General features: G+C 44.9%; 1 protein-coding gene across 2 annotated transcripts in view; it reads right to left on the reverse strand.

The window, feature by feature from the left end:
* Positions 1 to 16,331, reverse strand: part of LOC138663705 (oocyte zinc finger protein XlCOF22-like) — a 469,510-nt gene extending 453,179 nt beyond the window's left edge. The window contains exon 1 of one of the 2 annotated variants that reach the window (XM_069750009.1): positions 16,261 to 16,331. The gene's annotated coding sequence lies outside the window, so the exon portion shown is untranslated. Of the gene's footprint in view, positions 1 to 130; positions 174 to 16,260 lie in introns of those variants that run through there. The other variant, XM_069750011.1, reaches the window with a different exon arrangement.
* Positions 16,332 to 16,540: the final 209 nt, after the last annotated feature.

A 16,540-nucleotide genomic window follows, 5' to 3' on the forward strand; every position in this document is an offset into this window, starting at 1 on the left:
AGGTGATGAATAATTACACCGAATATTTAAGACCCAGAAACTGGATGAAAACCGGGCAATGACGAGAAGGAAAAGTGACCCAATATTTATGTGAACTGAAATGGACACGAGCATGAGAATCTCAACATACCTCCACCTGCAGAGCCGCACACCACATATATGGCTGTTCTGTGTACACAGGACCTGTGATGAGGTCACAGGAGGGGAGGAGTCAGGGGTCACATGGAGGGGAGATGTCATTTCACCCACCCAACCAGAAAAATTTTAGGAGTTGAGACTGCAGTGAAGAAAGATCTCATTTCGGATCCGTGATGGGAAATGTAATGAAAAAATAAAAGATTCTAGACAAAAGGGTCAGTAGACCAGGTCGGGAGGTTTGATATGTAGCCAGTGACTGGATGTCTTCCACCATTTATAAGCTGGATCCTGTTTGCTGGAGATGCTGGTCTGATAGAGGCATCATGTTACATATTCGGTGGACTTGGGAGCCAACCAAGTCTATCTGGGCCAACATACTTCCAATCTATCTACAACAGTGTTCCCCAAGTTCGGTTCTCAAGAGCCACCGGGTCATGTTTTCAGGATTTCCTTAGTATGGCCCAGGTGAGAATTCCATCATCTAGACAGGCAACGATTCCATCACCTGGGCCATACTAAGGAAATCCTGAAAACACGACCTGTTGGTGGCTCTTAAGAACTGGAGTTGGGGAACACTGATCTACAAGTTAGTGGGGTCGCTATTCCAATTACTCCAAAGATTGTAAATCTGTGTGTTTTTTTATGTCTACTGTTTCCTGATTAAAATTTTCCTCAAATCTGATTGTGTCCTTTTGATTCCAGTTCACATCTGTATATCTGTCTTTTTTGGAATGTGTTTTTATCCTGTGCTGTGTAACTAGCAAACTGTTCATATTAGCTCCTAAATCATCCCTTTTCTGACCCGTCTCCCTGTGGCTTTTTTCTTCTGTTCACACCTAGTATCATTCATGTGCAATTAAAGATGTATAAATTTGAAGCTCTGGGCCTATGATGAATGTGGTCCATATAACTCCATTTAATTGCAGCTTATTAAGTACCAATTAGAAATCAAACAGAAATGGACCAGAAGGTAAGAGCTACAATTGTTTGCTGAATGCCTCTACCTCTTTAGTTTCCCACTAGTGCTTACACTACCTTCCCGACCCCAAGCCTCTCATTCACTACCCCCAAACCTCAGCACGCTACAAACAAATAATTATCTCACCTGACCTCATCTGCAGACCTGCTCCTCAACCTCACATCACTCCTACTAAACACACACAAAAGAAGCCGAGCACTTTCCTTCTCCCATCTCCTCTCCCTCTCTCTGCGTCTCCTCACTATTGACGATAAATTCCCCAATCCTGGACCTCCACAGCTGACACCCCTAATTATTTCTCCCTTCTATGACTACCTGACTGCTAGAAACTATTGAAATCTCCCCAACATAAAGCTCATTCCCTTGACCCACACTCTGCTGCGCCTTCTCTCTGGAGTGCTTTGGAATGTCCGTTCCATCTACAATAACCTCCATGTGATTTTCAATCTCTTTACAGCTTGCAACTATCCTGAAGTATGGTTGAACCCTCCGATACAGCCTTCCCTGCTGTGCTGTTATGGTGGCCTTCACTTCACCCACACTCTGTGCCCTGGCAATAGACATGGTGGAGATGTTGGTCTTCACCTTTCTAACAACTACACCTTCAACGCAATTTCACCTTTACCCTCCCTTATCTTCCCTTCTTTGGAAATGAACTCTATCCACTCTCCCTCCAACCTCAAAGTGGCCATCATATAATGACCCCCAGGCCCCGTCACTGATTGTATCAACTACTTTTCTGCCAGGCTTCTGCACTTTCTCTCTACTGACATTCCCACCATCATCATGGGTGTCTTCAACATCCTCACTAACACCCATTATTCGGCAGCCTACCAACTCCTGTCGCTTGCTTCATTCTTTGCTCTTAATCAGTGATCCTCCTTAGCCACCCTCACAGAATGACATACATTAGACTTTATCTTCAATCACCTCTGCTTCCTATTTAACTCTGACCACTACTTACTCACATTCTCATCCCTGTCCTCTACCCCCAACAGGACAAGCAACTAGTACACCTTCGCAGAAACCTTGCACACCTAGACATTCACACACTCTGGATTCTCTTCTAATGCTGTCCTCCATCTCATCATTCCATTACACTCACAATGACAATGTTTTCTGCAACTCCACACTTGCATCAGATATTGACAACCCTGGCACACCAACCTCATAAAAACTTCAGCACCTGCACAGGGCTGCTGATCTGTGCTGGAAGAGAATGCACTTACTAAAAGAATTCACCACATTCAAGCAAGCAACATTCACATTCAAGTCTTCCCTCGCCTCTTCTAAGCAAGACTACTTCACAACCCTCATATCTTCTTTATTTCACAACCGGAAACAGTGATTCCAAACTTTGCATTCCCTCCTACAACTACTGCCCCATCCAACTTCCCTCATCTCTGCAGAAGACTTTGCCGCACATTTAAAAAATAAGACTGACCAAATCTGGCAAGTCTATACTACTCAACCACCACAACTCCTTTGAATGATAGACTACTGCCTTTCCCCCATAACCTTCCCCCCACCATCATTGAAAGAGAACTTACTCATCTCCCCGCACCTCACTACAACCTCACTACCACGCTTATCCCAGCCCTAACCCATAGATTAGGTACTAGTGATGAGCGAGTATGTTCGTTACTCGAGTTTCTCCGAGCATGCTCGGGTTGTCTCCGAGTATTTCTGCGTGCTCGGAGATTTAGTTTTTGTCGATGCAGCTGCATGATTTGCGGCTGCTAGACAGCTTGAATACATGTGGGAATTGCCTGTTTGTTAGGTAATCCTGGTATGCATAGCACCTTCTTCCCTATCCTGGTACGCATGGCCCCATCATCTCTATCCTGGTACGCATGGCCCCATCATCTCTATCCTGGTATGCATGGTCTCCTCCTTGGACAGAAATATTGTCTTTGTTATATGAATGGCTTCTTGGCGCTTAAAAATGTCGCTACTAACTCAAAACACACTTCAATGCACTGAATTGACTGTAATGCTGTTGTTAGTGCAATATTTCAGAATCTGGGACCCCACTTTGAATTTTGCCTAGGGCCACAATTTGTCTAAAACGGGCCCTTGGATTTGGTTAGTGATAAGTGAACGTGCTCCAATAAGGTGTTATCCGGGCACAATCATATGCTAATAGACAGTATTCAAGCACACCGAAAATAATGCTAGAGTCACTGCGGCTGTTTAACACATGCAGAGATTGCCTAACAAAAAGGTATAGTATTCAAGCACACCAAAGATACTCTATTAGCACACAAGGGTGCTCAGATAACATAATTTTCCTATCACTCATGACAGCATCACCTGAGAGAGGGGATCTGCTCTACAAGGACAGGAAAGCTACAGAGTAAAAGGGCAGTGTCTCTCCACGACCTAAGTTGGTTTCCTGTACTTGACGGGGGAAGGTCTTAAAAGCGTCAGCACACCTGAAGATAGAAGATGGAAGAATTTGATCCTTTCCCAGGCCTGGCTGGTCGGCTCAGGCAGCAGTCCCTTCCTTGCCTCGGTCAGTGCAGATTCGTGGGTAGCACCACGGTGGGTCCAAGGGGACTTTCACTTGTATGCGGATACACGGGAGCGGCATCTCCAGGGTGGTGATGGCCAAATCTGATGCGGCTTGATATATGCGCATGCCGGGAGTCACACTAGATAATGCGCTGGAGCCAGGTGACCTGGATCGTGTGGTGCAGGTTCCACATTTAGGTGCGGTATGGCCACTGGGTGAGCACTTCCATGCTCCAGTTGTCCCCTCCAGGAAAGATCGAGCTAGACGCAGAGAAGCAGCATATGCAGTTGTAGCCTGATGGGAAGCCCCAGGAGCGGCAGTGTCAGTGAGAAACTGAGTACTTCAAAGATTAGCAGGTCCAGTCAGTTGAGCACCAGTAAAGTGGACAATTCAGCATTCAGCCTCTGCGGTGAAGTGTCCTCCTCTTAATCCAGTACCATTTGATTGACTTAGAGTGGTAAGTGATCTTCGTGAAAGCTCACTTGGTAATGAGGTTTTTTCTTTCCTGTCATTTATTGTCGGGGAAGAAATGTATGTCAAAATCTAAGCACAAGGAGTGTGCGCTTTTTTAAAAAGTCTTGGCCAAGAGCCTTAGGTGCTTAAATTTGGCTTTACTTAAAGGGAAAGTGCCGCGTTTTAATATTGTAAAAAAAAAAAAAACCTCTTTAATTCCTTATTTTCATAAGTTATTTTCAAGTGCATAGTATTTATTGGTTTTTTTTTATTCATTTTTTTTTCTGCCACTGGGCGCCGCCATTTTCATTTGCAGGACTGTAAGTGTAGCTGCACGACACTTAGGGTACCGTCACACTATAACATTTCGATCGCTACGACGGTACGATTCGTGACGTTCCAGCGATATCGTTACGATATCGCTGTGTCTGACACGCTGCAGCGATCAGGGATCCTGCTGAGAATCGTACGTCGTAGCAGATCGTATGGAACTTTCTTTCATCGCTGGATCTCCCGCTGTCATCGCTAGATCGGTGTGTGTGTGACACCGATCTAGCGATGCGATCCAGCGATGCGTTCGCTTGTAACCAGGGTAAACATCGGGTAACTAAGCGCAGGACCGCGCTTAGTTACCCGATGTTTACCCTGGTTACAAGCGTTAAACTAAAAAAAAAAAAACAGCACATACTTACATTCTGGTGTCCGTCAGGTCCCTTGCCGTCTCTGCTTCCCGCACCGTGACTGCCGGCCGTAAAGTGAAAGCAGAGCACAGCGGCTGTGCTTTCACTTTCACTTTACGGCCGGCAGTCACTGAGTGCGGGAAGCAGACTGCAAGGGACCTGACGGACACCAGAATGTAATTATGTGCTGTTTGTTTTTTTTTAGTTTAACGCTTGTAACCAGGGTAAACATCGGGTAACTAAGCGCGGTCCTGCGCTTAGTTACCCGATGTTTACCCTGGTTACCCAGGGACCTCGGCATCGTTGGTCGCTGGAGAGCTGTCTGTGTGACAGCTCCCCAGTGACCACACTACGATTTACCTACGATCACGGCCAGGTCATATCGCTGGTCGTGATCGTAGGTAAATCGTATAGTGTGACGGTACCCTTACAGTCTTCACATACGGCTGCCCTGGGCATAGGACTCAGCAGTCGGCGTCCGACCCCATAGCTCCCATTATAAGCTTCTCTGCTCTGATGTGGCCACGCCCCCTGGGCGGTCTCCACATCACAGCAGAGGCAGGAGATCGGCGCCATCTTGCTTTAGCCTACAGTGGAGTGTACCTGACTGTGAGCTCCACTGTAGAGCCGTGCTGTTGGAGGGGCAGCTCCATCTGTCTCCTCTCACACTCAGCGGCCATTCCCTGTCCTCTGCTGCCTGTAATCTCTAGAATCGCTAGAGAGGGTGAAGTGCTGTGGTCTGATGTCCTCTTATCTGGAGCTGCAGAGAGGTAACAGAGGGGGATGGGGAGAATCTCTGTGCTGCTCGACCTCACTGTAGCTCCTCACAGGACATCAGACCCTGCATCTATCACTATACTGTGCTGACCTGTGTATCTAATCCTCTCCTGTGCGATACTGTCTGCTGAGCCGTGTATCTAATCCTCTCCTGTGTAATACTGTGTGCTGAGCCGTGTATCTAATCCTCTCCTGTGTGATACTGTCTGCTGAGCCGTGTATCTAATCCTCTCCTGTGTGATACTGTCTGCTGAGCCGTGTATCTAATCCTCTCCTGTGTGATACTGTCTGCTGAGCCGTGTATCTAATCCTCTCCTGTGTGATACTGTCTGCTGAGCCGTGTATCTAATCCTCTCCTGTGTGATACTGTCTGGTGAGCCGTGTATCTAATCCTCTCCTGTGTGATACTGTCTGCTGAGCCATGTATCTAATCCTCTCCTGTGTGATACTGTCTGCTGAGCCGTGTATCTAATCCTCTCCTGTGTGATACTGTCTGCTGAGCTGTGCATCTAATCCTATACTGTCTGCTGAGCCGTGTATCTAATCCTCTCCTGTGTGATACTGTCTGCTGAGCCGTGTATCTAATCCTCTCCTGTGTGATACTGTCTGCTGAGCCGTGTATCTAATCCTATACTGTCTGCTGAGCCGTGTATCTAATCCTCTCCTGTGTGATACTGTCTGCTGAGCCGTGTATCTAATCCTCTCCTGTGTGATACTGTCTGGTGAACCGTGTATCTAATCCACTTCTATACACTCCTCTCCCCCCTGCATATCTTTCCCCATTGCACACGCAACTCAATGTGTACGATAACAGGAGCTGCGGGCGTCATGCTGTATTATGGCATTATGTGAGATCTATATGACGGTATTATGTGATCTGTATGGTGGTATTATGCTTGATCAGTATTGTGAGAATTATATGGTGGTATTGTGTGTGATCTATATGGCGGTATTATGTGAGAACACTGGCAGTATTATGTGTGATCTATATGGCGGTATGTGAGAACACTATGGCAGTATTATGTGTGATCTATATGGCGGTATGTGAGAACACTGGCGGTATTATGTGTGATCTATATGGCGGTATTATGTGAGAACACTGGCAGTATTATGTGTGATCTATATGGCGGTATGTGAGAACACTGGCGGTATTATGTGTGATCTATATGGCGGTATGTGAGAACACTGGCGGTATTATGTGTGATCTATATGGCGGTATTATGTGAGAACACTATGGCAGTATTATGTGTGATCTATATGGCGGTATGTGAAAACACTGGCGGTATTATGTGTGATCTATATGGCGGTATGTGAGAACACTGGCGGTATTATGTGTGATCTATATGGTGGTATTATGTGAGAACTGTATGACAGTATTGTGTGATCTATTTGATAGTATTGTGTGTGATCTATATGGCGGTATTATGTGAGAACACTATGGCAGTATTATCTTCAGAAAGCGGACCCATTCTATGGTGGTTCTGGCTGAGCACCTGCACGCGGGTCTGGGGTATTAGAGGGGACAGCATGACCTCCAGTTAGGTGTAGTCAGGGGAAGGCTGGTGAGGCAGCTGAAGAGAGGGGTCTCATTTTTATCGTTACTATATGGCTACATTTCCTTCCCAGCGTCACCCCGGACTGCGCCTGTCGCCTCGCTTTCACACATCGCCAGGACAGGATGGAGAAGACAGGATCTGAGGAGGGGAATGGGGTCTGCATGCAAAGTCTGGATCAGACCAGGCCATCAATCCGCAGAAATGTTTCCTGGATTTCTGTGGAGCAGACGGTCCATCCATGTGTATAAAAGACAGCGCTCTATGTACAATCCCTGGCTGCTCCGCACACCAAACAGGGGGCCCCTATAGACCAGCACACTGCTCTCCTGAAATACTCTGTGCTGCTGTCACCCTGCTCCCTCCACCACATATCTCCCAGAATCCATGCTGCCTGCCATCCTCGGTGACCGTCTACTTGTCAGTATAAGGCTGCTTTCACACTAGCGTCGGTACGAGCCTTTCGCAGTGCGTCGTACCGACGTATGCTGTGAAAGAAATGTCCGATGTGGGCAGCAGAAGCAGTCTTACCACGCTTCCGCTGCCCCATTGTTAGGTCTGGGCATGAGGGGGCGGAGTTTCGGCCGTGCATACGCTGTCGAAAATGGTGGACTCCGCACAAACGTTACATGTAACTTTTTTTGTGGCGGCGGTCCACCAAAACATGACGCAACCGTCGCACGACAGTTGTGACGTGTGGCATTACGTCGCAATGCGTCGGTAATGTTAGTCTATGGGGAAAAAACGCATCCTGCAGACAACTTTGCAGGATGCGTTTTTTCTCCTGAATGACGCATTGCAACGTACAGCCAACAACGCTAGTGTGAAAGTAGCCTAAGGCTGCCGTCCACTATTAGTATTTGGTCAGTATTTTACCTCAGTATTTGTAGCCAAAACCAGGACTGGGTGATAAATGCAGAAGTGGTGCATATGTTTCTATTATACTTTTCCTCTAATTGTTCCACTCCTGGTTTTGGCTTACAAATACTGAGGTAAAATACTGACCAAATACTGAAAGTGTGACGGCAGCCATACTCTGCAGTCACCAACAAAATGGCTGCTCACTGGGTTCCTGAATATCATCCTCTCTAATCCCTTAGCAAACACCCAGAAGGGGAGGAGAGGAGTGACATCACACACGTCAGCAGACTCCGCCCATAATTACTGCAGTGCTGTAATGTGAGCTATTTCTACACTAGGTTTTTCTGAAATTTCAGCAGCTGCTCCCCCTAGTGTTGAAAAGTGGAAATTCCAAAACTTTTCAAATTATTTTTCATATTTTACTAAATTATAAACAAATTATAATATTTTTTAAGAAAATGTAATTATTAATTCTTTACATTTTTACAATTTCTGAAAAAAATTTTTTTTTGATGGCACCTTCCCTTTAAGGAATCTGTGCCCCGGGCCCCTAGGCTAAAGTTAGCCGCATGCCAGGGATGAACAGGCTCTCATGACTGTGCTTCAGAGTTTAAGGCTATGTGCACACGTTGCAGATTTTGATGGAGATCTGCAGCGCTTTTGGACTTGCGAAATTGCATCAAATCCGCAGTGTAGTGCACTACCAATGTTATTCTATGTGAAATGAAAAATTGTTGTCCACATGCTGCCGAAAAATCATCGCGGATTTGCAGCGTTTTATTTTCCCCAGCATGTCAGTTTGTTTTGCGGATCTGCAGTGTTTCTGCACCCATTGACTTCCATTGAGTAAAGCACATCCGCAGCAAAACCGCAGGTTTAAAAAAGATCTGCAGATTTGCTGCAGATGTGGGTGCGAGAAACGCTGCAGATCAGGAGGAGGGAAGTGTGTGGGCGGAGACTATGTGCGTGTCTGTGTGTGGGGGTCTGTCTGTATGTGTGTGTGCGGGTCTGTGTAAGCAGCCATTGTCTGATGGGACTACTGCTCCCATGCGGTTATGAATGCTCACAGTGACAGCATTGCCGATGATGGGACAATGCATGTGTTCAGTAGTAAACACAAAAACATAGAACATACAGCATACAGGACATATATTACAGACAGTACATACAACATATAACATACAGTACATACTCACCAATCACCTAGTCCCCGAAGTCCTCAATCTTCTGTAGTAAAAGTAACATAATAAACCAACTTATACTTACCTTTCCGCTGTAGTCCAGCTAATAACGAGCGTCCCATGACAATCTCCCCTGTAGAACAGTGACATCGTGTGATGTGACTGCTCTACAGGGCCTCCGCGATGAACTGACAGGTGGAGGTAATCCTCTGTGATGTATCCCTCCGCCGCTGCCGGGAGAGAGAACACCTGAGTTCATTCTCTTGCCGGCATCACTGTGTGAGAAAATTCCCACCCAGCATTGCCGTATAGCGAGCCTGAACTCAGGTAACCTCTTCAGTGATGCACTGCAGGAGCCATTATCTCTTGTCAGTGCATCGTGGGAGGCCTTGTAGAGCATTGACATCACCCGATGTCACTGTTCTATAGGGGAGATCGTCAAGGGACACTCATAATTAAATTGACTGCGTCAAAACAGGGAGTATACTGTTGGTTTATTATTTTTTATTTTTTGCAGGTGATTGATGGCTTCGGGGAATTAGGCGTATGGTGAAATTAAAAATTTTAAAATAATTTTTTAACGGCTGTGTCTTTATTTAACCAATTCACTACTATAGGATTAGAAATGGATAGGTGTCTTATTGAGGCCTCTCCATTACTAACCGGGCTTAATGTCATCTTACAATTAAATGTTACATTAACCCCTTATTACCCCATATGCCACCGCTACAAGGTAGTGGGAAGAGAGAAGCTAAATGTCGGAATTGGCGCATCTTGTAGATGCGCCATTTGTGGGGTGGCTGGGAGTTGGTATTTGTAGCCGGGGGAAGGCAATATCCATGGTCCCTCTATAGGCTATGAATATCAACCCGAAGCTGTCTGCATAGCCTTTCTGGCTATTAATTATAGGGGGACTCCACATCATTTTTTGGGGGGTCTCCCTATTTTAATACTCAGTAAAGGCTAAATATACAGCTGCGGGCTGATATTCATAGCTTGGGAAGCTCCATGGGTATTACCACCTTCCCAAACTAGAAACATCAGCCCCCGGCCATCGGCTTTCCCTCTCTGGCACAGAGAATTGTGCGGAAGCTCACGTAATTTTTTTCCCTTTTTTTTTTAATTAAAGATATTGTGTGCAGATTTTGTGTGTGTCTTTATTTAACTATTTATGTACCATTTTATTAGGCTCATTAGTAAACATTGGGCTTGGTATTATCTATCTATCTATAGATACCTCTATCTGTCTGTCTGTCTGTGTGTAAACATTATTCTTCAATGGAGTATGTAAATGAAGAGGTTGGACAAAGAAATGACATCACAATTCTTTTTTTGTTAAATAATAGATCTTTATTTAGGTTACAAAAACGCATGAAAATCCGCATCAAAAAGCGCGGATTTTTAACTGCGTTTTCTGCCAAGAGATGCAGAATCTGCACAGAAAATTCCACAGGCAAATCTGCAACGTGTGCACATACCCTACACAGCAGCACCTGTTTATCCCCTTTTTTGTGTGGTTGTCCTTAAGTCTATTTACTCCATCCACAGGATGTTACATGGTGTTAATTCAGCTCATGGTCTCTGTGAAAATCTGCTCTCCAGCTGAGCCTCATTAGTTGGCCCCTTCGGGTGGAGCTAGTCTGAGAATTGAGGTTTACCACTTAAACCACTTGAACATTTATCTTTAGTTCAGATGGATTACTCTTAAATTAAAGTCTGAGTTCGGGCTGGATTCAAAGTCACTCACGCAAGCAAGACATTGGTTTGTGGACAAGAGTGGATGAACTCTAGCCCTGGCTATGGCAGTGCTCAGAGAGCAGGACGCCGACTGTATCAATAGCCCAGCTCTGGCTTCAGTTATTAAGAAGGATCCTGACACCTCCATCCTGGCAGTGGATCAGCATAACAGCTCTGTGTTAGGCCGGTTTCACACATCAGTGTCTCTGGTATGTGTAGTGACAGTTTTTTCACGTACCGGAGATACTGACACAGCTAGATCCATTCAAATGAATGGGTCTATGCAGATGTCAGCGTGTTTTGATGGACCGTGTGTCCATGTGAAAAACACGCAGACATGTCCGTTTTTACCCGGACACACGGGCTGCCAAACGTCCCGCACACAGAGAACAGTGTACACTGTCCTCCGTGTGCACGGACGGCCGCGGGGGAAGCAATGCTACTGTAAGCCGCTGTTCCCCTGCATGTAGTGCTGAAGCCGGCTGTCATTATTCTCCAATGCTCAGCCAGCGAGCAGGGGAGAATGAATGACAGAAAAAAATGACATGGGGTCCCCCTATATTTTAAAACCAACCCGGCAAAACTCACAGGTGCGGGCTGCTATTCTGAGGCTGGTAAAGGGCCATGGATATGGCCTACCCCAGCCTAAAAACACGCATCTATTAGATGCGCCAATTCTGGAGCTTTGTCTGGTTCTACCCACTTGCCCTGTAGCGGTGGCAAGTGGGGTAATGAGGGGTTAATCTCACCTTCCTATTGTAAGGTGACATTAAGCCAGCTTAGTAATGGCTATGTGTCAATAAGACACCTATCCATTACTAATCCTATAGTTGTTAAAGGGTTAATAAAACACACAGTAAGAAAAAAGTCTTTTAATGAAATAAAACGATATACAGTTTTTCCAACTTAATTAGTTTGCCATTCCAAACGAAGCCCTGGATGTCCTGTAAGAAATGTCAAAATAAAAAACCAACAATATAACCGTACCTGTCCGGCGTATTGTCAGTCCCACGCCATAATCCATATCTGGGGTATATACAATTTACAACCGGGAGCGCTGCTAATGCGACCACTCCCGGTTGTAAACTACTGGGGAATGAATGAAATGCTGGGAGTGGAGCTTCGGTGACATCACCGAATCTGCGCTCCATGGCGGCATGAACTCAAATGAACACTTGAGCGTGGGAATATACCAGCTGATTTTCCAACGCTGAAGACTTTATCTTAGTTCAGGCCGCCAGGAAGTGCAGCTTCGGTGATATCACCGCTAGTCACCGCAGAGTTGGGAGAGACGCTGGGTATACGGGACCTGAGGTGGGAATGGGAGAGGTGAGGATTTTATTTTTTTTTCTTTATGTATGCAGCATTATATGGGCCCCATGATGTGCTGCATGGAGGAGCAGGGGGCCCATACTACTGTATGGAGGAGCAGGGGGCCCATAATACTGTATGGAGGAGCAGGGGGCCCATAATACTGTATGGAGGATCAGGGGGGCCATAATACTGTATGGAGGAGCATTGCATGGGGCCCATGATGTGCTGTATGGAGGAGCATTATATGGGGCCCATAATACTGTATGGAGGACTATGTGGTGCCCATAATACTGTATGGTGGACTATGAGGTGCCCATAATACTGTATGGAGGACTATGTGGTGGTCCATAATACTGTATGGCGGACTATGTGGTTCCCCATAATACTGTATCACGGACTATGTGGTTGCCTAATACTGTATGGAGGACTATGTGGTGCCCATATATTGTACTATACCTGTATTTTTTATCTGTACATCAGGAATCGTGGCATGTGTTAAAGGGGCCCACTGATACTCTTTTGCCCGAGGCCCACGAAAACCTGGAGCCGACCCTGGCGGCAACGCACATCAAGATGAATGCCAGCTGCAACTGTGACAGGGCACTCTGCTCTAAGACAGGCCATGCTTCGGCGTCAGATAGCAGTTTTGTTAAATGACTCCTGCAGCCTTTGATAGGACGGCAGCCTTTCAATGTTACTGCTATGTGATGTCATTTCGCGGCCTGTCACAGAGCAGAGCGCCCTGTCACAGTGGGAGTCGGCAGCCATTTTAACGACCACGCCGAATATGAAGCCGCAAGAGGATGCCAAGGAGCACAAGAAGGTGAGACGAATCCTTCTCCTCTGTGATTGGACAAGGCAGTGGCCATAAGAGGTGACATTATTAAAGTGGACATAGGGGCCCAGGATGAGGACATTATTACTGGAAAGGGCCCATGATATGGACCTTATTAAAGTGGACATTGGGGTCCAGGATGGGGACATTAAAGGGGCCCAGGATCTGGGACCTAATTAAATAAAGGGGTGACATAATTACTGTATGCAGGTCAGGATGAGGAACATACATTAGTGGTTTATGGTGGCAAGTGGGGACATAATTACTGTAGGGCCAATCAGGGGACATTATTACTGCTGCAATTTTCTTTTGAGGTTACGATCTTCCATGGGGGAGAACAAAAAGGGGTCCTGCTACTGAGCAGGGCGGCACTATGTCTTTTTTTCTTCATCTGACATAGTGTAGAAGTAGGGAAAAATAGTGGGGAATGTGCTCTGGCAGCGATCAACTATAGATAACTGTTATTTTCTGCAGAGACAAGTCCTTGTTGGAAGAAGTGCTGACGGTCTGCACTGGATGAAGATGAAAGACTTCAACTACAGACATCACCGGTGAGTTAGTGTTTTACTTGTACACTTACCCTATAAACTGTATTCTGTGAACAGAGCTGTGTATAATGTCACTGGTGATCACTATATTACCTGTACACTGACACTATATACAGAGCTCCTGTGTATATTGTCACTGATGATCACTTTATTATCTGTACATTATACACTATATACAGAGCTGCTGTGTATGATGTCACTAATGGTCTCTATTATCTGTACACTGACACTATATATGGAGCTCCTGTGTATAATGTCACCAATGGTAACATTAGTGTTATTAGTATTGTGGTTTTTATTAATGATCAGTATTGTAGTAATCTCACTATATGTGATAATATGTGATCTGGTAATGATTTGGTGGCATTTATCTTGTATGTGGTAGTATTTGGCCACTATGTGGTCTGGTCATGATGTGACTGCATTAATCCCCTGTATGTGGTATTATTCAGTCACTATGTGGTGGTAATAGGTGGTCTGGTCGTGGTGTGGCAGTATTTGTCTCCTGTATGTGTTATTATTTAGTCACTGTGGGGTCTGATCGTAGTGTGGTGGTATTTGTCCCCTGTATGTGATATTATTCGGTCACTATGTGGTGATAATATGTGTTCTGGTCATCGTGTGGCGGTATTTGTTCCTTTTGTATGTGGTATTATTGGTCTCGGTATAGTGGATTGTGGTGTGTATGGAGGTCACTTGTTCTCTCTTATATCAACAAGGAGGAGATTCTTGATTTCCAATAGAGATTAAATATTTGGATGTTTAACCCCTCCCTGTCCTTTGACTATTAAACAGTAGCAAATATGCACTTACAGTGGTTCTACAGTGAAAACAAGTAATCACCTATCCTAAGGCTTGTTTGGTCTGTATTTTGTGTAAGTATTTGTAATCCAAAACCAGGAGTGGGTGATAAATACAGAAGTGGTGACGTGTTACTTTTCAACTCTGATTGTACCACTCCTGGTTTTGCCTTACAAATACTGATGGAAAATACTGACCAAATACTAAACGTGGCCAAAGGATAAGTGATAAGTTATAGATTGGTGGGGGTCTGACTGATGGGACCTGCACCGATCTGCAGAATGTGAACTCTTATCCCCATTAGTATAGAGCGGCATGTACGACTCGACCACTTATCTATTCTCTAAGGGGCTGCACTTGGCTTTTTCTGGAAGCCCCCAAAGGGGATGAATGGAGCTGCGGTCAGATAGCCCATCTGCATCTCCATTTTAAAATGGGGATAAAAGTGTCCTGTCGTGGATAAAAATTCCCTATTCTTCCGATCGCTGCGGTTTCCAATGGTCGGATTCCACCGATCATTAAGTTAGCACCTACCTAACCTGTGGATAGCACCCTTTAATGCAAACTACCGTAATTGTACATCACAGTTGTGGTTGTGCACAGTAGAGGTACAGCAGCCGCCTGTGTTTTACAGTCGACGATCCAATATATCAAGGATAACAGCTAAGTTATTTGCATATAGCTGTAGGGTGGGCCCCAAGGGTCAATTCCCCCTCTGGGCCCCAGACACCCCAGTCCGACCCTGGGGTTAGACAATACCTGCATGAGTTGCGGTTGTCAGTCACAAGATATGAGGCAGCGGGGACTCGAGCATAGTATTCGAGCACGCCGAAGATACTCTATTAGCACATGAGAGTGCTGAGAAAACACCTTATCTGAGCACGTTCGCTCATCACTAAAGTTATGTGAATCTATAGAAAAGATGTTAAAAAAAGAAGCTAAAGATTAAAAGAAAAAAACTTTTTTTGAAAATAGAATAAATATTTAAAAGGAGCGAAAGTAGTTATTACAAATTTGTGTGTTAAATAGTTAATTAGAAGGAAAAAAAGATATAATCAGCAGTATTTGATAAAAACAAAATTAAGAGTGGGAACAGATGAGTTAAATTTGCAAATAAATGCACAAAATACAGAATTGTAACATTTCTATATTATATACAACTGCAAACAATTATTGCAGCAGTTTAGGTTATGTTAAAAATGTACTACAGGACATCTTCATGAACGGAGAGTATTTCCATTAACTGTGATTATTATCATGCATGTAAATAATTACCTGCTGATTTACAGTTACAAATTTAAAACTGCTTACTGAGAACAGGGGACAGAGGGAAAGGGAGGAAAGAGAGGGGAGGGAATATAATTTTATTTATATTAGTCCAAAAATTATGTGTATAAAATCTGGATAATTAAAATCAGAGGCGTAGCTAGAGCTTTTGCCGCCCGGGGCTGTTCCCGAGTTTGGCGCCCCCCCCCCTTCCCCCCCGCTCAATACACACAAAGGTTACCAAAAATGGTTTTCCTGTTTTGTAGAACTTAAACTGGGTCTAATGGTGTCACCCCCACATGCCACACCTGTGACTTAATACCACCACACCATGACCAGGCCACATAGTGACCGAATAATACTACATACAAGGGACAAATACCACAACACCATTTCCAGACCACATATTACCACCACATAGTGACTGAATACTACAATACTGATCAGTAATTAAAAAAAAAACCACAATACTATCACCATAAGTGCCAGTATTCACAGGAGATCTGTACTTAGTATGCAGTGTCTGTGTAGAGGTAATACAGAGATCACTGGTGACATTATACACAGGACCTCTATATAGTATACAGTGTATAGTGTCAGTGTATAGGTAACACTGACTCACCAGTGACGTCTCTAGGTGAAGTCCTTCATCTTTCATCCAGCACAGACCGCCATCATTCCTTCCAGCCAGGACTCGTTTCTGCAGGAAATAACACAGTTATCTCGAGCTCCGCTTGCAGAACACATTACTTAATTTTTCACAACTTCTACATTACACCACATGAAGATAAAAAGGCGATATAGTGTCACTCTGCACAGTAACAGGACCGCCCCCCCCATTTAAAACAGTATACTCAAAAAATAAAATAAATACATCACTGCAGTAATAATATCCCTTAATT

The sequence above is a fragment of the Ranitomeya imitator genome, chromosome 2 (assembly GCF_032444005.1).
Source record: "Ranitomeya imitator isolate aRanImi1 chromosome 2, aRanImi1.pri, whole genome shotgun sequence".
NCBI classification, from domain to species: domain Eukaryota; kingdom Metazoa; phylum Chordata; class Amphibia; order Anura; family Dendrobatidae; genus Ranitomeya; species Ranitomeya imitator.